The sequence below is a fragment of the Martes martes genome (genome assembly GCF_963455335.1).
Source record: "Martes martes genome assembly, chromosome: 5".
Taxonomy (NCBI): domain Eukaryota; kingdom Metazoa; phylum Chordata; class Mammalia; order Carnivora; family Mustelidae; genus Martes; species Martes martes.
In genome coordinates this window covers 156,460,627-156,484,867 of record NC_137892.1, presented here as the reverse complement: position 1 = coordinate 156,484,867, position 24,241 = coordinate 156,460,627, and the positions used below count along the sequence as shown (strand labels likewise).

Here is a 24,241-nt window from a genome sequence, read left to right as displayed (position 1 = left end):
GACATGACAAAAATCTGGCCACCCAAAAATAATCATGCTCAAAAGCCAGTCCGCAACGATTTTACTATCAGGAACGACCAACGCTGATGGTCACAATCTATGAAACAGGAAGTCCCCAAATGCTGGCCCCACGCTGGCGTCTAACATGGTCTCACTTCCTCGTACTCGAAGTGTCCATTCAAATTATGGCAATTTGCCCTACATATTGATTCCAGATACATATCTGCCACTTGACAATTTCTCAAGATGCCAGACCTCAACCACACGTTGTTTTGTTTTGTTTTTCCCAGAAGTACTATCAGTGGGCAGTCAGGGACAAAATCTTGCACTGTAAGGATCTGCACTCCTTAGAAAACATGTTTAACCCAACGAAGCAGGGAAACTGCCCATCAGTGTTTTAAATTTAATTCTAGAACAGAGCTTCAACTACTCCTACGCAACTTCAGTTGCTGTCACAGACTTAGAAATCTTCTAAATAAATGTCTCTACTAGCCTTATAGGAAAAAAAAATACAGAAAACAAAAACTGAATAGAGTCATAATAATTTTTGATAGTTACCAGGATATGTTGACATTTTTATGCACACATAAAAAATTTTGAAGTTTTAAGTGATATAGTTAGCTTACTACAATACACGCTTCAAGAAAAAGGTAAAGCTTTGATTAGAGAGTAAATCTAAATCATGGGTGTAAAGAGGTTTCATCGCACTGGTGAAGGTTACATAGCAAAGAGCCTCTCTTATATTTTGGAATATATATTTATTAAATACACGTTGGGAATTCAAATATGTTAGCATGTGATTGATAAGTAATTTTAAATAGATGAATGATTGGATATTATGAAAAAGTGACTATCAATCCCTAGCTCTGTGTTTTTTGTGGGTTTTTTGGCCAATTTGTTTCCTGTCTCACTAGTTTCTGTGAGTTAAGCATTTTTTGATGCCACATATAGATGGTAGCATATCATATTTTTCTTTCTCTATCTGACCTATTTCACTTAAATAATGTCTTTAAGTTTTATTCATGTTGTCAGAAATGACAGGATTCCCTTCTATCTCATGGCTGAATGTATTTTACACACACACACACACACACACACACACCACATTTTCTCCATCCACTCATCCAAGTATCCACTGATGGACACTTAAGTTGTTTGCATATCTTGGCTCCTGGAAGTTACGCTGCAATGAACATGGGAGTGATCTCTCCTCAAGATCCTACTTCCATTTTCTTTCAACATATACTCGTAAGCGGAATTGCTGGGTCATATGTTGGTTCTATTTTTCATCTTTGCAAAAACTTCCATAATGTTTTCCGTAGTGGCTGCACGAATTTACATTCCCAGCAACAGCACATACATGTTCCCTTTTCTCCACATCTTTGCCAACACTTGTTATCTCTTATCTTTTGATGATGGTCCTTCTAACAATGTGACGTTTGGGTTTGCATTTCTCTGATGACTAATGATACGGGCAGCACCTTTTCATGTACCTCTTGGCCATTTGTATGTCTGCTTTGAAAAAATGTGTATTCAGTTCTTCTGTCCATCAAATGACATTTTAAACTACAGAATGCATCAGATAAGGGGCATCTGTGTGGCTCAGTCGGTTACGTGTCTGCCTTCAGCTCAGGTCATGGTCCCAGGGTCCTGGGACTGAGCCCCACATCTGGTTTTCTGCTCAGTGGGGAGCCTGCTGCTCCCTCTCCCTTTGCCTCTTCCCTGTGCTCATGGTGTTTCTTGCTTGCTCTCTATCTCAAATAAATAAATAAAATCTTAAAAAAAAACAACAACACAAGAATCCATCAGACAAAAAGCCGATTCCAACCACACAGAAACACGAGTCAGCTTTTACTCTATGACTTGCCAAGTGAGTGTTACGCTTCCCTTATAGCGCTTTATTCATTTTACTGCAATTGTAAATAAAAATCTTCCGGTCCATCGAATAGAAAAAGGAATTACTACTAACTTCATTTTACAAGTGGACAACAATGATTCTTGGAAAAAATAAAAATAGCAAACCCAGTTTCTGAAGACAGAAGTCAACAGTGGTCGAGGATTTTCACCTGAATGTCTGACATTTTGTCATGTATTATTATTTTTTTTATTAACATACAATTATTATTTGTTTCAGGGGTACAGGTCATATATTATTTTGATTAGACCTCGGGATTCTCAGTGTTTGAATGTAACAGTTCTTTTACATTGCAAATCTGATTATAAAACAACACTCATGAGTTTCAGGAAAGGTTTTTTTGGGTAATTTGGCTGCGTCACTAAGATACTAATTACTTTTGAGATCTTAAAAAGAGGGAGCCTTGTTTCTAAGGCATCATGATGCCAACATCTTTTTTCTGTGTTGTGAAGTCCATCATCCCTTAGATCAAGCTTATTTTGAACTCTGAAGGCAATTTTCAACAAAGCTGACTGAAAAGAAACTTCTCTATGTTTCTACTTATTCTATATAATCATATCATATTTTAAATCTCAAATATGAGTAAATAGGTCTGTTTGTAATGATATCATATTCTCGATCTAAAAACAGTAATATTTATCATTTTCAAGTCCATTTGTATCATGTTTCTACTTAATCTTTTAAAATAATTTCTTTCACAATTTAATTATTATTCTAACTTTGAGGAAAAAGTCTCTTTCCAGCACTGGGCTTCCCACTTCCTACTTTCTTCTTTCTCCTTTTTCTAAATATTCACAACATCTCCCACAAGCAGCAGGCACCACTCTCTAATACACAAGTCGTTCCTTAACGAGAGGTCGAATATTTTAATATTTAGTTATAAAATTAGTCAATCATAAGAGTTCAGATATATAAATCAACTTAAAGAAAATAAGCATAACTCTTATACAAAGAAACTGAGGCTTTGTGTCCAGTCAGAAAAATAAAATTTCTGCCAATTAGGTAGGAAGCTCCTACTTTTTAACGTGTCAGTGTTTTGGTGTTGTTATGGATCTTTCTGGATGGAGAAGTCCACAAGTAAGCTGGATTATAATCTATTTTCTTAGGTCTCTATTTTGTTAACGAACTTTCATGATCTCTAAAAGATGAAATTTCAATTAATTAAAGATATTATTATTTTAAAAGAAGAAAAAAGTTTTAAAGATAGATCTAATAGAAGAACCTTAGTGGGGTGCCTGGGGGGCTCACTCAGTTAAGCCACCGACTCAGCTCAGGTCATGATCTTAGAGTTGGGCTCCCATGCTCAGCACAGAGTCTGCTTGAGATCCTGTCCATCTCTCTCGCTCTGCCCCTGTCCCTGCTCACTCCATAAATAAATAAATAAAATCTTTTTAAAAAGATGAAACAACAACCACAACAACAAAAACCTTAGCAACCTGCAGGGATTGTTAAAAGTATGATAAAAAACACCTGAGATTGAATCTTCTTTTATACCAAGGTTCAAGGGTCTTAAGAAAATAATACTCAAAGATATATCAACATGATATTTGATAAAAATCTCAATGATCTAAACACTGTTTAAGTATATAAATTTTGGTTAGAAAAACCCTATATTTACCTTTCTTACAATCAAGTATTTCTTAGGTGAAAAACGATAAAAAATGAAGAACTGTGTCATACCAGTCTTCACGGGTGTACAAAAGAATATTATCTATGAATGTATGGTTGTAACAAATCGGGAATCAGCTATGGCAGCATATTTAAAAATTTAAGTTACAACTGAACAAATATTTTTTACAAGACAACACAATAATATTAATTGTGTACTTCCTATGCAATCTTCTAGGCTTTTAAGCATCACTAACACAACTAATACAACTTTGTGTTGCACTTCTATTATTTTTCCCATTTTGCAGATAATGAAACAGGTCCAGAGAGCTGAACTTCCCCTAAGTAACAGGGGAAGAACTATTGCTTAAAGTCACACAGTCTGTGGTTCTCAATCACTATGTGCTGCTCATCTATAGAACATCTTTTAATGCCGATACCATTTTAGAAAATAATTCATTAATTTAAAAATATTTCACTGACCAAAATGCGGGCCAGGCTCAGTACTAGGCATTGAGTTTTGGATGCAAACGATAAATAGGAAGACGAAGAGGAGTCTTGGGGAAAATAATGAATTTCTATATAGAAGTTGGATCTAAAGTGTCCCTCTTTCTGTGGCAAATATACACAACGGAATATTACTCAGCCATAAAGAAGAGTGAGCCCTTGCCATTTGCAACAACGTGGATGGGCCTGGAGGGTCTAATGCTAAGTGAAATAAGTCAGAGAAACATAAATATCATAGGATTTCACTCACATGTAAAATTTAAGAAACAAAACAAATGAACAAAGGAAAAAGAGACCAAAATACCCAGACTCTTAAATACAGAGAACAAACTGGTGGTTGCCAGAGGGGAGGTGGGTGGAGGGATGGGTGAGACAGATAAAGGGGATTAACAGGTACAAGCTTCAGTTACAACATAAATAAGTCACAGAGGTGAAAGGTACAGAATAGACAATACAGATGAAGATCGTAATAACCTTGTTCGGTAACAGATATGACTATTCTTACGGGGGTAAGCATGGAGCAACGGACAGAATGGCTGAGCCATTGTGTTGTATACCTAAAACGAATGTAACACTGCATGTTAATTATACCCCAATAAAAAAAGAAAAAAAAAAACACAAAAATAAAATGTGGATTTGTTGTAAAACGGGGAAGTTGGTGAGTCGGGATGCCTTCAGAAGCCTTATTTTGGTGTCCAGTGCCAATGCCAATGACCAGCATGCATTCAGAGGCTATTTTAAGTGGCTCCATTTTGTCCTATCCTGACTAGCTCCCACTGCACCTGTGGTCACCTGTCCACTCCACAAGGCCCTCCTTGTGACTGGGGCCCTCCTGCCCTCACCAGAAGCTAGCTATGTTGTCTCCAAATCCATTCATTCGAGTTTAACTTGTGATTATATTATTTAATTAAACATATGTAAACTAAAAAGATACAAATTGCATCAAGAATAATTTTTTTTCTTTAACACTTCGTGAAACTCCTTTAGAGTAACCCATTTTTTTTTTTTTTTAAGATTTTATTTATTTGACAGACAGAGATCACAAGTAGGCAGAGAGGCAGGCAGAGAGAGAGGGAGAAGCAGGCTCCCTGTCGAGCAGAGAGCCTGATGCGGGGCTCGATCCCAGGACCCTGGAATCATGACCTGAGCTGAAGGCAGAGGCTTTAACCCACTGAGCCACCCAGGCGCCCTGAGAGTAACCCATTTTTTTAAAGATCTTATTTATTTATTAGAGAGAGAGAGAGAAAGCATGAGCAGGGGGGAGGGGCAGAGGGAAAAAGACATGCAGACTCCCTTCTGAGTGGGGAGCTTGATGTGGGCCTCAATCCCAGGACCAAAGGATCATGACCTGAGCCGAAGGCAGACACTTAACCTTAGACTGAGCCACCCAGGTGCCCCGCAGTAACCCATTTTAAAAAGCTATGGAATTAATTGTAGATGAGATGATTACAAAGGGCTAGGGAAAAATTATAAACACATAGAAGATTTCTTTCTTCAAAATGCTTCGCAGATGTCTTAGAGATTCCTTCCTTCTTTTAAAGAAATGGAAAGGGGAAATCCTGGAGGATGCAAGGACACTATGAGAATGTTTTCTTATCGCTCTGATGCGCAGACCCATATTTAAATCAATGATCCAGGTTCTATAAGGTTAGTGAACACTGGTACAATTAAATTGAAACCAAATGAATACAGCTTTAAATAGTTTTTTAAAAAATGATTCCCTATTTTAAATGATTTCTCTTTCCTGACTGTTCCCAATCTGTTGATTCAAAGAGTTTTTACCAACCAGTGTCTCAGTACTTATTTGTTGAATGAGTGAATGAATGAATGAATGAATGAGAGTAAGTCGTAAGTAAATTGATCATTCTTAACCCATCCTCTCTGTTACATGATTATTTAGTTGGTCTTTACATTGTATGAGCATTTGCTTTGCCTGGAATCATTTACTTACTGGATCAATTAGTCATTTATTAACTTAATTAAGAAACAAGAGGCTACTGAGACTTGTTGATGTCAGGAATTCCACCAAAGAAAACGATGCCGGATTTTGAAAGAACCTTTTGTTTTGCACGGGTTCCATCTCTGGTCCCTCGTGACTTTATGGCTGCTCGTGGCATTGCATGAGGCAATGCAGACTGAGAGCCTGCTTTTATGAAACAGTAAGTACTCTAAGCACGATGCTAAATTTAAATTATACAAGTGACTGAATTTCAATTTAGAATAACAAATCTACACATCATCTTATTGGAAAATCATTATCTAATTTCTGTGTACCATACATATAATTTGCACAAATGAGAAAAAAATGTCTCTCAATTAACTGTTAAAAAAAAAAACAACAAAACAAACAAAAAAAACCTCTCTAAACTTTGAACACAGGATTAAAATCCCATTGATATACTGAATGAATTAAACAAAACAGGGTGAAGATCATTAATCAAAAATTAATTTATAGGGATGCCTGGGTGGCTCAGTCAGGGAAGCGTCTGCCTTTGGCTCAGATGATGATCCCAAGGTCCTGGGATCGAGCCCGGTGTCGGACTCCCTACTCAGTGGGGAGCCTGCTTCTCCCTCTGCTTGCTGCTCCCCATACTTGGGCTCATTCTCTGTCTTTCTGACAAATAAATAAATAAAATCTTTAAAAAGAGTAATTATAGATTTTTATTTTTAAGAGTATACAATACTGAGTCATGCTTTAATCACTGGATAGGTAACTAGAGAAAACTGAAAATAAAGTATGGAATCTCGATCTTACATATTTGAATTTGTATCATACTGCTCAGATACATAAAGTCAAGTTGTTAGAGTCATGACATAATGACTTAGGAACAACCAACCTCAGATGGATGATGAGCTTTGTCTGAATATAAGAAAGTGCTTTTTACCTCACCAAGCTGTCTTTTCAACATGTACAGGGTCTAAAACCCAGGTCTCCAACAAACAGTTTTATATCCACCCCTCCACCAAAAAAAAAAAAAAAAAAAAAATTGTAGCTCATACTGGTCACCAAGAAATCCTCCATAAAATTTAAATTGACCACATGACTTGACATCATAGGCAAATTTGGAAAACTGGACTCTATAAAAATTAGAAAAATGTGGGAACTAAGACATTGAGGGATGGACTCACAAAGGGAGTTAAGTGGTCCTGGTCAACTCAATAACAGGAAAAACGCTGCTATCCACAGGCATATGTGACTCCTTTTTTTTTAATGGTGAAAAAAATTATATTTAGACTTAGCCAGCTGGACTCAGTTTAGATGATCCCAATTTTGTTGGCAACATCCAAAACATCATAGTCAGGGGCCAGTCGAACATGTGCCTTCTTCTCTCCATCAGGCTGATCAAGGTGTTGACCTTGGCCACATCAATGTCCTAGAGCTTCTTCACAGCCTGTCTGATCTGGTGCTTGTTGGCCTTGACATCCACAATGAATACAAGTGTGCTGTTCTTCTGTTTTCTTCATGGCCGACTCAGTAGTTGGGGAGAACTTGACGACGGCTAGTGATCAAGCTTGTTTCTCCTGGGGGTGCTCTTTTGAGGCTATTTGGGCTGCCTTCGGAGACGCAGAGTCTTGGGTTGTCGGAACACAGGTGCCCTGCAGATCTCTTTCTTGTGACCGTGGACGCCTTTCAGCACCGCTTTCTTGGCCTTCAAAGCCTTTGCTTTGGCTTTAGCTTTGGGAGGGGCAAGGGCCTCCTTCTTAGCTTTCAGCGCCATCTTCATAAACGGGATCGTATACGTGACTTCTGATATGTTTAATGCATTTTTGTTATGTGGAAGATAAAATGCACCTTTAAAAATGAAAACAGGTATACATGCCTTTGTTGGGATAGCTTGGTGAAATCTCAGTCTCACATCCCCAATTCTGGAGCCTTCTGGAACGAGGACATCCATTCTATACGTGGCAAAAAGTACGGAGGCATAGGAGCAGCCCTTGAGGAAGCAGCCCAAGGGAGAGCCAGGACTCTTCGCAGATAAATTTTATAAATGGGAGAGTAATGAGGCATATAGGAATTAAGTAACACTTTCAAGGTCAGACCCTGAGACTTTAATAGAGCAGAGAATGAAACCATAAGTTTTGGCTATTAGATACATACTGTAATGTCCAGAGCAAGCTCCCAGTCTTCCACTCTTGCACAATGAACCAAAAGGAAGTATCCGACACTATACAACCCTCGTTAAGTGCAATATGAAACACTTGCTTATCCAAGACATGAAATGATCCAAAAAAGAATTATTTCAAGAAGTAAATGGAAGACGAAATAAAGGTGCATTACTATTTCCAAATGACAGCTTGCTGTAAGATAAATGACAGCGTTCAAACGTGTTTTTCCTTTGCTTGCTTTTATTCCTGTACTTTGCAATGACCTTGTGAGTTTAATGTAGGGTATCAGAAATTACGAGTCCAGCGATCCTGGAATGACCAGGAGCAAGTCCATATAGGAAGTAGAGTCAACTCAAGACACTGCCCTATGTCACGTTCTCTTCTGCTTATCTGTGAATCTGAAATCACACATTTGGATTTGCAAAAGGAAGAGAATTCATCAACTGAACCATGTCTGGACAACTGTTCTTAACCTAGGATACAGAAGCTCTTTCTACTGGCTGTTAGTAAAGGCTCATAAAAGGCAACAGAAATGAGAGAAATGCACTTCCTAGAGCTATTATGCTCTGCCCCATTGCCCAAGCCAAAGCAATCCTATGCAAACAAGTAAACTGATTAAAAATCCTTTAGACCATTTCATTGCTGGAGGGTAGCTGTTCCGTACAAGTTATTTGGCTTATTAACGTCCCAACGATCTATGGGTCAAAGGACTACGGCAACTTTTTTGTAGAAGAAACAGAAGGAATGCTGACTTAGCTTTAATTCTCTGCCCAACTTGGCCAATTGCCGTTATAAAAGCTTCCAAAGTGAGAAATAAAGTAGACGACAATGACTTACTTGAGTGCTATTTGCGACATTTCATAATGGCAAATTTACTCACCTAACTTCAGACATCCTCGCTGCAAGAATAAACATATTTAGAATGTACTTTTGGTGCTAAAAATAAACAAACACAATGATCTTCAACATGGGTAAGGAAAATCTATTGTCTTTGTCTCTTTAGCCCTTCTCTCTGCTTTTGTTAACTGAACTTTGATTTTTCTGGAGGGAATTATCCATCTGAGGTTGTGTGAAATTCCCTGGGTTCACAATCAAGGGTTCCCACCGAAGGTAAGTGAAATAATGGCCCCCAAAAGGGTCCACGTTCCAATTCCCCTGAACTTGTGAGTATGTTACATTACATGGCAAAGGGATCCATGAAGATGGGTGTCAGGTTGCCCTTCATTGGTCAGATTATCCTGCATCACCTTGGTGAACCCAATATAATCACAAGGATCCTTATTAATGGAAGAGGGACACAGAAAAGTAAGAGTCAAAGAACAGATAGAACAATAGAAAAAGATGGAATGATGTGACTGCTGGCTCTGAGGATGTGAGGGGGCCACAAGGCATGGGATATGGGTAGCTTCTAGAAGTAGAAAAGGCAAGGAAATGGATTCTCTTCTAGGAGCCTCCAGAGCCAATGGAGCTCTATGAACACCTCCATTTTAGACTCCTGACTTCCAGAATTACAGAATATTTAATTGGTGTTGGTTTCAGCCATGAAATTTGTGGTAATTTGTTACAGCAGCCATAAGAAACTAAGATACCACATGCTTTTCTGGCCAATTGTGGGAATGTCTCTAATCTAACGGGCTCCTCTTGGGGTAAAAACAAGGATAGAAAACAGTTGAGTTTTATGCTCTCACTGGGGTCACTCTAAAGTCACTGTGTACTAGCCCCTGGTGCTTATTATATTCCTGGACTTCTCCTCGATCCTGACCTTCTTAAGCCCTGGCTTTTGGATGTTTCCTTTTCTTTTAGGGCATCTCATATAGTTCCAACAAATGCTTCCTTTCTTAAACTAAACCAGTGGTTCTTTGACTTGCAATCAATGATCCTGACACCTTTCATTCCGTCAGCTGCTTAACCTGGTTGTAGCAATACCATTGGTTGACAGTGCAATGGTGACTGTATTTTCCAAGGGCCAGACACTGTGCTAGGCACTGAGGCTCAAGAAGTCAACAAGAAAAGCAGTTTGTACACAAAGTGCTTACCATCTAGTAGCCAACATGGCAGATCCAATTCATATAAATAAAAGTCATATTCATACTAAGGAAAAACATGTCCTGATAAAAATGAAGGAATATCATCTAAGTGGCAGAAACCAAGACTGTAAGTTTCTCAAGACTCTTTTGGTCACTGTGAATATTTTAAGATCCATCCTCAAGAAGTGAGTCACTAAATCTCTCTTCAGGTAGGGCCTGTCCTTCCTCCGCCCCTTCCTTCTTACCTCCCTTCCTACTTTCCTTCCTTCCTTCTTTCCTTTCTCCAATTTCCTCATGCAGCCGGTGTTCACGGAGCCCCTATTTTATGCATGGAGCACAGGGACTAGTAGGCAGAGAAGCAAAGTCAAAAGATCTCGGGAGCCGGCAAGGTCAGCTCATCGGAAGGGAGATGGCAAGGTCAAGAGCCTGCCGGGGGAACACGACACTGAGTCCTACAGGACCTGCAGAAGTCAGGCTGAGGGAGGGGAGAGAGGAGGGAGCGCCATTCACGCGGACCATGTAGGCTGGTGTGGGACAGTCAGACAGCAAGTTTCTAAGCCGCCAAAGCAGTCAGCAGAGTAGAGCAAAGGCCCAAAGAAAGGGATCTTCGGATCTGACTGGAAAGAAAGGACGGTCCGGCCACAGAGGGTCTCGTGTCCACAGTTTTGAGCTTGCACTCTACAGATATCTTAAAGAAACTGGCGATGAATTAGAGGATCTTATACATGGGGTAATGACCTTCGAGGTCAGATTCTAATATTCTGAAAACCATATGCTAAAGGCAGCCCGAAGATTACACTGACAAAAGGCATGGGATTGCGGGAGAGCCCAGTTATAAGACTACCGCCGTCGAGGTGAAAGATGGGAGGCTGCAGGAGTCAACACCAAGAAACCCATTTTGATGAACACGGGTTTTCTCCAAAATGAATCAAAACTACTTGGTGATTTAAATAATTTATTAACAATCAGTTATTAAAATATTTCAATGAAAAACAATTACTCAAATGGTAAAGCGTTATCTATTCACTATATTAGAATAGCTCCATTATACGTGGTGGCTTTTACACAATTTTTTAATAACTAGAGGTGCGATAGAAGACAGAAACAAAAGCTTGAATTTTCCAAAAGACGCACCATGAAGCCAGAACTGGAAGATTCAATTTTGGGAAATCCCACAGCGCATACACCAGGCATTTTAACGATTTCCCTCCTATCATGGGAACTCAACTTATACATGATTTTTATTTTTCTATTACACTTACTTTGAATAACTAATAAATATTTACAGGTACTTCTGTATTCAACATGTCACAGGCTGGCTAAGGAATACATATCCCATAGGGAGAAAGACTGGAAAGCGTTACATAGGGATAATTACGCAAGTTAAAGAATAATAGTAGTAGTGGCCCAGAGCTCCTTGACGTTGAATGGGAAGCCTGGGGACGATTTAACTGACCCTCAGTTCAGACCAGGATGCTGTTGGGAGCCCCCTACAAGTCATGGAGGAAAGCTGTTTAGTTCTGTCACCCACGGACCGATATGCTATAAATTCTACTTCTCCTCTCCTCGTTTTTTCAAGTACGGTAACATAAAATCAAAACCTAGCCTGTATTTTGGGGCAACATTTGTTAGTCAGCTAGTAGCATGCACCAATGGTGAGAAGACCAAGAAACTGACCAGTCTCTAGCATGCAGTTGTGGCCAGGAGTGTGGTGTGTCACTGTAAGCCTAGCTCAGCACTAGGGCTGCCCTGCCATTCAACTCTGGAGTTTATCACCCACATTGTTTTCTGGGTGCTCACTACTCATGTAGTTTGTACTCCTGCAGCACTGGTTATCACGTGAAACCAAATGAAATCAGCATTGTAACAAGACTATATAAGCACATCTGAGAAGCACAGATGTAGAGGACTAGCATCCCCTAGAGTTGTACAGTGTACATCCTGTGCAGCTCTATATGGCAGCCCCCATATAACCACTATTTCAAAACTAGTTTAATGGCAGGAAAACCACTGGCTACACAATGTCTGCTAATTCCTTTAACTGCAGGTCTGAGAGTGTGTGTGTGCTGTGTCTGTGCCTTTGTCTGTTCATATACACACAACGAATTTCTCCAACTCTGCTTCCAAAAATGCAGAGCTTGTGCCTGAGCACCTCTGCCTCTAAGACAAAAGACTACCGAGTATATGCTACACTCAAGAGATGATTTAGAAGTAAGCCACAAATAAGAATTATATCCCCACTGCAAAGTGAGTCAGATGAATGCCCGTTTTTATCTTACTGTCTTTTGGTAAACCTCCAAGCTGTTTTTAGCCTCTCTTTATGTAATCCTGAAAATGGATTCCTAGAGGATGCAAATCAAGGCAGCCTGCCATAAAGTACCATTCTCCCTGAGTCTGCACTAGTTTCCCAGTGCCCAGGCACCGACGATCACTTTGGTAGGCGTCCCGAAGGCAGAGTGAAAGCAAGCTTACTTGGCAGATATCTGATAAACCACACTGTGCGTTCTGTTGACACAGTCTTTGTTGCTGTACCCCCACCTACTTCATTGTACATTCTTTGGATAATATTTGTCTAATTAAGAAAAGAGAAAAACGTATAACAGATACAGATATTGTACATAATAACCCACAGTTTTACTGGTCAATGAGAAGAACATTCCAAAAATGTTTCACTAAATTCTTAACCAAAATACAAAAATTCTAGATTGAAATTACAGATTCCTTTGTTTATATTAATAACCCAAAATGGAAGTGGACATGACTTGTCATACCAATTTTTTTTCTAATTACAGTACAAAGCATGAAAACCTCTTGCACGAAGCCCCACAAAACAACGAACTAGGTTTTCTATGGCCTCTTAGTCTATTGCCTTTCTAAAAGCAACTGTACTGTATTATACATGTACTATACTAAGTCACCGGCAGCGAGTGCCATCCAGAACCTCCCTTCTCAACCAGAATGTTAGTAAAGAGCCAGGAATCTGGGGTCCTAAGCATTTCCAAAGCTCATAGAACCAATGCGTGACTAAGCTACACCCAAACCCTGGCTGCTTGACTGGGCAACCAGGGTTCTCAGCAGCACACACCACCCTGCATTTGCAAACACACACCGTCTCCAGTTGATGGACGGAAACTACCTGCAATCATTTCTGAGCCAGAGATGAACCACTGAGACGGTCCCAAGAGGAACAGACGATTGCTAAAGGTCCTGATTCCCTCATCTTTGGGATCCTGCCTGGGTGCTTTCTCTGTCTGTCCAACATTCAGAGAATTCAGTGATAGAAAGCTGCAGGGAGTTATTCTGCCCAGATTTATGTTTCTGCAGGAAAGTGCTCACTCAGCTACCATAATAAAGTCAATTTCTCTTAAAGGGGAAGAAAGAACATTTTCTGTGCTTTCACTTTCACACATTACATAATGGATGCATTTCCCCTCTGAATAAAGTCAGTGGGTCTCAAACATCCATATGCAGCAGAGTCACAGGGGATCTTGGTAAAAATGTAGAATTCTGGGCAGCACACCAGAAAACCAGATTTATAAATTCTGGAGTTCCTTCAGGGATCCAGGCCTGGGTCACCGAAGGAATCACTTGCCCTGTACCTCGCTTCGAAAACCCAGACAGAAACTGCAGTGAGGCTGTCTCCACAGTGACTTTGTGGGGGCCAGTGGTGGTGCCCACAGAGCATCTTTCTGAAGGCTGACGTCAACGGATCCCAACAGTATGAAAAGTAAATGACATGGGTAACACGCTTATATTTATAATGAACTATAATAACAGCATATCAAGAGAAGACCGCCCTGTCATATTTATGACTGCAAAACTAAATCCTTAAAGGATCTCACTTTAATAGGGTCTCTGAACAATCACACAATGTACTTCAAGTATACGTTACACAGAAATATTAAAATACCATGAAGCGTAGCATTCTTTTAAAACTTAAAGTGAAAATTTATTTTACTAATCATTTCACAAGGTATCTATTTGCCATAGCACTGAAGTAGATACGTAATTCTCTAGAATCTGAAATCTATTAATAAAAATTTAAAAACTAAATGAGATGGTACCTAGAGATACAGCACACGAACAGCATCTATGTGTCAATTCACACAGAAGTAAAATACATGCCCCAGGATAAGGCATTCGGTTGAAATCATTGCCTCATAAATGATTGATGATTATATTTTCAAATTCCAGTAATAAGATGATTTGGCCATTCATAAATATGTATAATTTCTCTGTACCAACACTGTCGACACATAATTTGTTTTCCAACCCCACTGATTTTCTCCAGGCAGATGTATCATTTCCCAATTATGAAATTAAACATTCGATTTGAAAATACGTTGGCAGTCTAATTCCAGGTTTAATAACTTTCTGTATATTTTTAGGACTCTATTCTGTTAGAACTCGGGGGAAAACGATGAAATTCTAAATAGCTAAAAACTTTAAAGAATGTTATCGGCCTGCAGGAACTGTTCAAGCAAACTACCACCACAGGTTAAATTGTTCAGAACACGCTGCCCTTTCAGAGTTGACGAAGTCTTTGGAGAGGAGAAGCCACAGTGCCAAGTTAGGCAGGAAGAAACAGAGCCTGCTTGGTGTTACGGAGCTCCTCACAGCGGCATCCAGACTTAGGGAGGCAGAGATGCACTGAATCCTCATCTCCATATTCTTCAAAGCAGAGAACTCGTATTTGTGGAATGTGAGTACAACCTATTATTCTAATCTTAATCCAAATGCTTGGTAATGAACTAATACTACATGAAATAAAACATAACTGGAATATACGAGGATCTTGAAATCCCAGGGAAGACTCAGGTTTAGTGGGTCAGGTGTTTTGCAAATAAATAAATAAATAAGAAAAAGACTGCTCGATATGGTAGACGCACATTTTTAATTCGGTTGAATATTTCCCAATAATCAAGGAACTACTTGTGTGTGCGCTGTGACCCACAGGGAGTGGGAAGAAAGTGACAAGTTCTTCTTGGACCATGCTGCATCCCTTCCCCAAAGCCAACTGGCGGGCCATGGGCACCTGCCACACACACAGCCTGACCCAGGATTAGGCATCTGGGGGCTACCCAGATCTTTCTCCGGTAGCCGCAGCTCTAAGACTGCAGAGCCTGAGAGGAATGATTGCTTGAATCTCCCGTCATGTAGACCAGAGAGGCGGAAAAATGAGGGGAGACAGAGAGAGAGAAAGAATAAGAAAGAGACAGAGAGAGAGAGAACACGGCAAGCGCCCAAAAAGGAGCAGAGAGGTGACTAGTTTCATTTGTCTCCCGACAAAGTCACATTCCTCCTCTTGGATAAGGAGAGACCCAGCTGTCTCCTCACAAAACAAAACAAGAACCTATTCTTTTCTTAAACGTGTATGAGCTGGATTCTAATCAAATATCCCTACTAATAAACTCAAAATTATGATTATAAAATCACTACGATATATGTACGTATGAAAATCACATGGATATGTAATTAAAAGCTTTACAATATAAAAAGGAAAGGGAGTCTCAACTTCTTTTCATCTTGAAAGTGACTACATTTTTCATACATCCATGTTTTTAGCATTATTTTTTAGAATTCACATAAACTTTAAAAATAATCTCATTAGCAAAGGACAACAGAAAACAGAAAACGCAAATCAGCAATGCAATTTAAAAAAGAGTAGAGTTAAAATACTTAAAACAACACCATTTAAAGAAAACCAGCATTAATATGTGGAGAGAGATATATATATATCTCTCTCCACATATTAATGCTGGATATGTGCGTGTGTGTGTGTGTGTGTGTGTGTGCATACATATATATATATATATATATATATATCTCTGATAATGTTTACAACTACACACAAACTTCTATAGCTACTTTGTAACATACGGTCTTCAATTAGTATCTTTTCCTGACCCCCTTCTATATTAGTAATCCCCTGAAGCTGTGTCACTGCAATGACTCAATCATATCTAATTGGCTGACGTATTGTAATTACCTACACCATCTGCTTTATTTAATATTTAAATTGTCTCCAATTTTCCACTATTAGAAGAGGGTGCTACAGAAACCTTTGTTGTCTTATCTACTTTCTTAAATAAATTCTTTGAGATGGGATTACTGCCTCAAGCCATGTACCATTTCAGGGCTTTTGAGACATACTGAAAATTTTCACTTCAGGCAGGCCGTTGGATTACAGGCTCAGGAGGCCTATCAGAATGCCAGGCTGGGTCCCAGGGCTTTTTGGTCAAGTCTGCTGATCTGGAGAACAAATTGTTACGTTATACTTTAATTACGAGGGCAAATGAACATTTTCTTGAACATATTTATTTCTTATTTTATAATTTGCTCATTCACGGTCCTTCCCCATTTTTCTACCATCATGACAGTCGTTTTCTTCTAGAGCGTTCCTTATATTGGAGAAAGATGAACTTTCTAACTAGTTATGTATCAAGTTATTTTTTTTTCTATCTGTCACAGACAGTGTATTTCACAATGATTTTGCTATTTAGAAATTTGAAGTTTGTTTGATTAGTTAGTTGTTGTTTTTTTTTTTTTCTTTTGGTGGGCGGCAAAGCAAGGTTTATTGAGCGATAGCAAAGTATTAGTACAAAACTCTGGACAAGGAAGGGACCTGAGAGGGTTGCCCTAGAAATCTGAAATAAGATAAATTTAAAATAAAATAATTTTTTAAAATTTTTTAATCTTTATTTTTTTGTGATTTCTACATTTCATTTTCTAATGTTCTCTTAACTATTTCTAAAGTATTATTTTTTGACTTAAGATTGTATCTCTACTGAATTCATTTTGATAAAGAATATAAAGTCAAGTGGTAAGCTTTTTGTCTCAGCTTTCTGGTGGTAGAATTAACAATAATAATAATAATAATAAAATAATAATAACATAAAATTTAGATAAGAGTTCTTGACTTGGGGTTCAAGGGCTTACACTAAACTCTGAATATTTTAAATCGCCTCTGAAAAGCTGTATACCTATGCATTTGTAAATTTTACTAAGAAGTCTCAAACTTACATAAAATTCTCAAAGATGTATATAAACTACATGGTAAAGAAATTTGTCTGAAAGAGTAAAATATAGATGAAACACACAGTGGTTCTTTTCTTTTAAAAGGTGGTAAAGTCCTTTTAATTTCCAAAGAACAGATACAGTTGTCTGATCTTTTGGCCACTGAATCCTTTGGTTAGATGAAATGTTACACAAAGCTCAACAGATAACAGCAAAGGGCTGTAAGACCAGGAATCGGAGCACCTAGAAATCAGCAGAATTTTAAAACATTTTATTCGAATATGGTTCTAGGGCGTAAAATACGTGTCATGAATTCATCTTCTACCTCTTTCAATAGACGTTCTCAGAATGATTGATCATAACTCAAGTTCGCCACGGCCTCAGAATCTTAAATAAATTAGGTAGTGGGCCAGCTGAGGAAGACGCACCCTTGCCTCAATGAGTTGACTATGAGATGACCCCAGTCCTCATCCTCTATCAGACTCTGGCATGAACGCCAAGTTGGGAGTAAGAGTATCACAGAGGGAGCTTCTGAGAACCCAGACTGCCCACCATGAAATCGACCTCCAAGAGCAGCGTCAGCCACCGAGCACCGCCCCCTTTTTCTCGAAAGTCTGCTAGAGTTCACGCCCCCATTTTAGAATGTCACAGGAAAAACAATGCATCCCCATGTACATTTGAATACGTCTGCAAGCCCACACAAATACAGTGATTTCTTTCAAGCAGTAAAATTCCGTTCTTTTTAAGGTTCATATTTTGTGCACTACCAATATTACTCAAAACAGTTAGTTTTTTCCTAAGGAACAGCATAGCCATGTGACTTAGAAACTCTTGCAATGCAGAATTACTTATACCAAGTGCAGCCTTGGCCCCAGGTGCTATTTAAGGACCGAGCTCTGACAATATTGTTTAGCTTTATGGCTAGTTTTCACACATGAGGACCTAAATAAAGGACCAGAGGAAAAACGTACAAATTCATACCCATCAATTTTAAAAGGAAATCATTATGGAGAAGCCATTAAATTCTTTTTTTTTTTTTAATACCACGAGAACAAACAATAGGGTTGATCCGTACACACTATCTTTTCAGTTTTGCATTTGTTGTTCTAAACAATTTGCTAGAGGAGATAAAATACCGAATATGTTGTCAAGCAAGAAGAGATAGTACATTAACCTACAGGATTGAAACTGGTTATCAAAATTACTGAGCAGAAGGAAATTTAAGTATTAGTTTAAAAAACAACAACTGAGTAAACCTTAATGATACTGTGTCATTTATTATTCAATAAAGACACAGAACAACTTATTGGAATATATTTCAAGTCTAAATCAATTTGCTCCTTTGTAGACAGAGAACAAAACAACACTGGTTTTGCCTGAATCACTGGTTTATATGTTGGCCATATTGATGAGCAATCGTTTATATTGTCACTTGCGAAATGGAAATAATATATAACTAGTCTTGATTGAAGGAATGTATTCACTCTTTCAGCTGTAGAATACTGATCCATTTTACCTCACACTCTTTTCCTGAATATAGAAGAGACAGTGCCTAATAACGACTTCAAATGCTGGCACTTTTCTTTTTTTTTTTTTTTTTAAAGATTTTATTTATTTATTTGACAGACAGAGATCACAAGCAGGCAGAGAGGAAGGCAGAGAGAGAGGAGGAAGCAGGCTCCCTGTGGAACAGAGAGCCCGATGTGGGGCTCGATCCCAGGACCCTGGGATCATGACCTGAACTGAAGGCAGAGGCTTTAACCCACTGAGCCACTCAGGCGCCAAATGCTGGCACTTTTCTGACTACAACATTGTTTCGCTGGAAACGCAGTCACCAGCACCTCACTTCTTTTTTGTTAAGCTTTTCTTTTTAAGCTTTTATTTATTTATTTGAGAGAGTGAGCGAGAGAGAAAGCGCACAAGCAGGGGAGCAGCAGAAGGAGAAGGAGAAGCAGGCTCGCCGCTGAGCAGGGAGCCTGCTGTGGGGCTCGATCCCAGGAGCCCGGATCATGACCTGAGCCGAAGGCAGACGCTTAACTGACTGAACCACCCAAGCACCTCTACCAGTACGTCACTTCTTACACCCAAATCCATTCCAGCTCGCCTTCTGCCATTTAAAATGCACATCTTGTCTGACTATTAGGTAGTAAGTAGTCAGAAAGGGCTTATACCAAAGACAGCAAAAGAAAGAACACGATGAGGACACGTGTGAGTACCAAACACCACTTTAAAGGGTGGAGAAAGTGTCATTTTCACCACACTGTCTTTTTAGGAATTATTCCACCATTTTCACTTCACATGAGAAAAGAGAAGAGAAATTTGGTGGGAAATCAGAAGAGGAAAAAAGATACGTATCCTAAATCCTTAGCAAACAGGAAGGAACTTGGACATTTGCACTGGAGAAAATGGAACACAAAATTCTCCTGTGCCATGTCTTAGCTGTAGGACCTTGGAGAAGTCATGTAACTTAAACATCCATTTCCTCATCTGTAAAACTGAGAGGACACGAAGTAGTTTCCTGAGATGAGATGGGATGAGATGAGATCAACCGCACGGGAGGGTTTAGATCGTCACACCGGTGAGCTCTCGATAGCCGTTGTGAGGGTCCCCCACTGCACCTTCCCCGGCTCTCTTCCCCTCTGATATCACTCTCTCGTGGAAAATATGGCCCCATGGAAGATTCGTAGCTTGTGATATTTTACTTAATGGGTGGCTATGGATAGTACCACAAGCAGAGCTTGGCCTTTTCCATTCCTACAGAATGTCACGAGGGCTTTGAGTTGTTCTCCTGTCAGACGCCCTGGTTTCCAGAAGGGACTAGGGATGGCGCGTGCGTCTGAAGCCTTTGTGTGTTGAGTAGGAGACCCCAAAAGTTATATCAACCTGGAACATCTGTAGATAGGGGCTTTGCATATATTCTTTTAAAGATCCATTTATTTATTTTGAGAGAGAGAGAGAGAGAGAGAGAGAGCGTGCAGGGGGAGGGGCAGAAAGAGAGGGAGAGAGAATCGCAAGCCGACTCCTCACTGAGCACGGACCCCTACGTCATGACCCTGAGATCGTGATCTGAGCCAAAATCAAGAGTTGGACACTGAACCGACTGGGCCATCCAGGTGCCCCAGGTCGTTGCATGTATATTGAAGTTTGGATGAAGTCATGCTAGATTGGGGTGTGAGCGAATCCAATGACCGGTGTCCTTCATCAGAGGAAAATCTAGACACAGACACACAGAGAGAAGAAAGCCGTGTGATGATGGAGGCAGAGACTGCAAGATGCTGCCAGGGGCCAGGGAATGCCAAGGATTACCCACAACCAGCTGAAGCAGGAAAGGTCAAGGAAGGGGTCTCCGCAGAGCCTTGGGAGGGACAATGTCTGGCCCTTTTGACACGTTCATTGAGGACTTGTCGCCTATAGAACTGAGAGAGATTCCATTTCTATTGCTTTAAGCTGTTCCATTAGTGGGAGGACTTGATACAGACATCTTAGGAAGCAAAGACACCGGGGCAGTGGGAAAGGCCCCCACAGCTCTTGCTGTGGTCATAAGGATGCAAGGCAGAGCACAGAGGGGAAAACATCCCCCTCTTCAGCCAGCTAGCAAGAAAAAGGTGGTTGAAAACACTAGGACTCAAAATCGTCACCTTCCGTTCTCCCGACAATGTATTCTAGAGAATATTTTCTGCTCATTTAATTCCTAATCCTAAGCCTCTGCTAAACATGCAAATGCTTCTGCAGAAACAGAGTTGGGGAGAAGGAACAGATGCGGTCTGGGAGACCCTAAAACGGCTAGCATAATTCGAACACATACTATGTGAGAGGCTTGTTCATGTATCACTTTTATCCACAGAATCAGAAATGTAATATCCAAAATCCCCATCATTTCCTAGATGGGAAAACTGTGATTTAGAAAGATTAGTTAACGTACTCCACTTCACTAACAGCTGAGGAGTGAGTGAACTGAGACTTCCCACAAAATATACCTGATTGTGGCTATGACGTGACACTTTATCATGGAGATGATCCCAAGGTAATCATGTAGGAAAAAAAAAAATTCATGTGCCTTTAAAAAGTCGGGGTTGGGAGGCATAATCTTGAATACCAGAAGATAGAAATTTTTTATTTTTAAACATTTTGTAGTTTTAAGTCCTTAATGATAATGGTCATGATAATTGAATAATTAAGAACTAGAAGGCATTTCATAATAAAAAATTAGGTAGGTTATATTACTAGCCATTAGTGCTTCTAATAAAAACAGTATATAAAATCTACATTGTCAAAAAGGATAATCCAGGGATGATTACTGGTTAAAAAGCATTCCTCTTCATTAAGTAAGTCTCAATAAATATGTAACACTCATGACACATATAGGTGTGCTATAATTTTATTTCAAACACTTAATTGTATAAGCACATCTTTACTTTCAATTACTCTGTTTTAATATACTCAATGAATTGTTTAAATAAATTACGATAATTGACCTTCACATGAGCAAAGAGTCAAGAAACATCTCTTGGCATGTGAATTTGCCTCTCAGCTACACATGAATCACCTCTCTTTTCAATAACAGAGCTTTTGTACACAATTATTTTAACAATAGCCATCTATCATTAATCCAAAGATGGCATTTTGCCCATAACTAGACACTCAGTTCATTGACTATTGATTACAAAACACTTCTTGAGTCAAGTTTACCTTGGCATTTCATATGTCAATGTTCAAAACACTGAATTTGCGAGATGCCCTGTTTATATTCCTAGTTCCCATTCATTTGATTCTCTTCGGTTAATGAGATTAACTTGGTTCATGCTTCCAGCCCTGGATCAAGTTCTGAGACAAGGAAAATGGAGCTGGTTGCCTGGGTAGGCCTGGGTCAAAGCTTCACTGCTGAATCTGAGACAGGACTAACTACAAAAACCGAGGAAGGACAGGCTTCTCTCACACGTCTTGGGGACTCTGCATGAAATACAGAACTCCACGCTTGGTAAGAAGAAACAACAGACGCCCTCTACAGCAAAAGGATCCCGCATCCAATTTTTTCATTCCAGTTCTCAAACGTGACTTGTGCCAGAATTCACCTTAAAACCTTGGTAAAAAAAAAACAGGCCCTGGCTTTCTCAATGACCTCAGGCTCTTGCGCACTCTTTATTAGGTCTCCCAGAGGATTCTGATTCTGATGTACCTAAGGATTTGAGAACTACTGGTCCACACCATAAATGTAAGTTTCAGCACCTAATATCTGGTTTTAAGGAGGTCCCAGAATAAAAGAATTTCAGAGTTCAATAATCTTAATGGTGGTTACTTGCACTATTTTAACCAACCGTCAATCAAATGTAGCTTTTAACTTTGGAATCAAACTCTCCAGGCCCAGGGGTGGCTCAATCAGTTAAGCATCTGATTCCTGGTTTCAGATCATGTCATGATCTCAGGGTTGTGGGACCGAGCCCCACATTGGGCTCCGCACTCAGTGGGGAGATGGCTTGAGGTTTCTCTCTCCTTCTGCCCCTGCACTCGCGGGCCCTCTCTCTCTCTCAAATAAGCAAATCTTAAAAACAAACAAACAAACAAAAACTCCAGACCCAAGAATGTGAATGGTCAGTGAATCCTCCAGGTGATTCTGAGCAGCAACCCCAGCCCCAAGGGATCAAAGTCAACATCAATAGAGTTAAGTCATGTTGACAGGAAGTAACCTTAATGGGAATGGCACTCCATCTGTGGCCTTCCTTCCAAAACCCATAACCTCAGTTGAATTATGATAAAAACATACCTGGCTGGCACTCCTTAAAACTGTCACGGTCATCAATGGTCATCAAAAATAAGGAAAGTCAGAGAAACCACACTACCAAGAGGAGACGAGAGACAGAAATACTATATGTAATATGATATCCTGGATGGGACCCCAAAACATAAACACAACATTAGGAAAAAACGGAAGGAAACTAAATAAACAATGGACTTTAGTTAGTAATAATGTACCGATATTGGTTCATTGACTGTGACAAATGAAATATAAGAATGTAAGATGTTAATAACAGGGAAAATTGAGTGCAAAACACATGGAAACTCTCTGTACTGTTTCCTCACAGTTCTGTAAATCTAGAAGTGTTCTAAAATAAGAAAGTTTCCTTTAAAAAAAGGCTAAAAAATAAAAAATCAGTCAAAGCAAAAAATTTGACTTTTTTGGATACATCCTTTAATCTCTTTTTTAAGCTTACAATATGATATACACTGAATCTCCCATCTTTTCATGGAAAGGCCCTTTTGAAGTCTGGACCTCAGATCAGATGGCAACATCACTGGGGTGTCTGGGTGGGCCAGTCAGTTAAGCATCTGACTCTTGACTTTGGCTCAGGTCATGAGCTCAGGGTTGGAGATGGAACACTGCATCAGGCTCCACGTTCAGTGGGGGCACCTGCTGGAGGTTCTCTCCCTCCCCCTCCCTCTGCCCCTCCCCCACCTCCAGAATAAAAAAATAAATCTTACAAAAAATAAAAAAGAAATAAAAGGCAACGTCATCTTCATGCATGGTCCGTGTTGTAAGGTACATCTTCTGTGAGCTCACATTTTAGTTAATTGTAAGAGGTGTGGGAAATTAAACATCAAAACTGTGAAACAGATTGAGTGCAGACCAATTCTGGACTTCTATGATTTTTATTTTATTTTTTTTTTTACCATACTTTTTATTGCCTTACACCCTAATCCAACAGCTATCTTTGTATTCTCACCTTCCAGCATTTACGGTAGCTCTCCCAGAAACAATGGCTTCCACTTTGCCTTCCTGTTCCATTGGTTTATATGCTGTTTAGCTAAATTACCTACTCATGGTAACCCAACAGGACAAACAAGCCCTCAGGGGAGAATGCTATGCAGCTTCCCCGAGACCCAGCACCTGGAAAGTGCTGACATTAGTCCATATATAATATGGGTTATAACTTCAGTTATGAGTTGGTAAGACCCGACGAGTCACGTAGATGGAGGTCGGCTATTATCACAGCTTCTCCTGGACTTAAAATATCTTCCTTGGTTATATGAGGAATCACCACTTGTTGATGTTTCAATATCAAAT

General features: G+C 39.5%; 1 protein-coding gene and 1 pseudogene across 3 annotated transcripts in view; both read right to left on the bottom strand.

Moving 5' to 3' along the window:
• Positions 1 to 24,241, bottom strand: part of CTNND2 (catenin delta 2) — a gene marked incomplete at its 5' end in the record, with an annotated part of 906,977 nt that overhangs the window by 761,368 nt on the left and 121,368 nt on the right. The gene's annotated exons all lie outside the window — the stretch shown is intronic.
• LOC308343694 (large ribosomal subunit protein uL23-like) lies at positions 7,286 to 7,755 on the bottom strand (annotated as a pseudogene). Its single transcript has one exon. The product of its transcript is annotated as a large ribosomal subunit protein uL23-like (transcript).